The 1,172-nt window shown below is 37.5% G+C and overlaps 1 protein-coding gene across 4 annotated transcripts in view; it reads left to right on the forward strand.

The window, feature by feature from the left end:
- The window catches only part of LOC111655371 (uncharacterized), a 21,845-nt gene that overhangs the window by 8,294 nt on the left and 12,379 nt on the right, over positions 1-1,172 (forward strand). The window lies entirely within an intron of this gene.

Below are 1,172 nucleotides of genomic sequence, written 5' to 3' on the forward strand. Positions count from 1 at the left end.
ACCAGTTGTCCCTGCAGTGAGTCAGCAGCAGCAGAACTGAGGCTGGTGTTGACTGATGGACAGAGACACTGACTCCGTCCTCAAATTCATCCTCTGGTGGAGAAATATTCAGCTCCTTTACTAAGTATTAATACTACACTGTAATAAATACTCTGTGAAATACTCTGTAAGAATATACAGTAAAATACACTCTAGAAATACACTGTTACAGGGAAAAGCATGAGAGTTGAATCAGGAAAAGTAGGAAACATGTATTTTATCATTAGATTATTACTCGTACATTAAAGAACATCGTTTCACTGCTGAAGCTCTTTTTTAAATATATATATATATATATATGTGTAATATTTTCTTTAACGATTAACCTTCTGGTTGTTTTGTCTTTGAACTGACTCATTGCTTTATATTTATTCATCTTTATCTTTTGTTTTGTCCAAACCTCAACATCATAAAACTGATTTTAAAACATTAAAATGAAAGAAAAACAGAAAATCTTCACATTTGAGAAACTGCAACAATAAAATATTTGGCAAATGTTTGACTTAAATGATCAAAGTAAATACCAATTCATTTTCAGTTAAGCAACTAATTGATTAATCCACAATTTGCATTTACTGTTGGGCAGTTGGATCTATAACAAAGCATGGTGTGTTTTAATCTGAAAAGCAGCTGTCAGACACACGTGGTGGAGCAGAGGAGACTCAGGTGGTTGAGTTGCTTCCCACTGGTTAAACACACCTGTTGTAACTATGAGAATATACGTCGGTTTGAGAAGTGTGTTAATCCGTGCGCTCGGTGAACCGGCCTCATTGTTCCGACTCATTTTCGTCGGACCAGGAAACGGGTTGAATTTCACTGTGTGTGATGATGATGATGATGAACCTTTAATTCCACCTGCCACAGACTCTGATTGTTCTTCACGTTCTAAAAGTTAACGTGAAATTCTACGAGGATTATTTAAATCAGCGTAAACGCACTGTGCTTGAACCCTCCTTCGTTATAAAAGAGTCGTTAACATATTTATTATTTACTGACGGAGGAGAAACAGGATCTGCTGCTCCGATGTCGATCTGTGCAAACTCAGCACTTCACCACAGACAGGTGTGTGTGTATGTGTGTGTGTGTGTGTGTGTGTGTGTGTGTGTGTGTGTGTGTGTGTGTGTGTGTGTGTG

This window comes from Seriola lalandi, unplaced genomic scaffold (assembly GCF_002814215.2).
Source record: "Seriola lalandi dorsalis isolate HSWRI2012SDOR001 ecotype SW California unplaced genomic scaffold, Sedor1 jcf7180002054315, whole genome shotgun sequence".
NCBI classification, from domain to species: domain Eukaryota; kingdom Metazoa; phylum Chordata; class Actinopteri; order Carangiformes; family Carangidae; genus Seriola; species Seriola lalandi.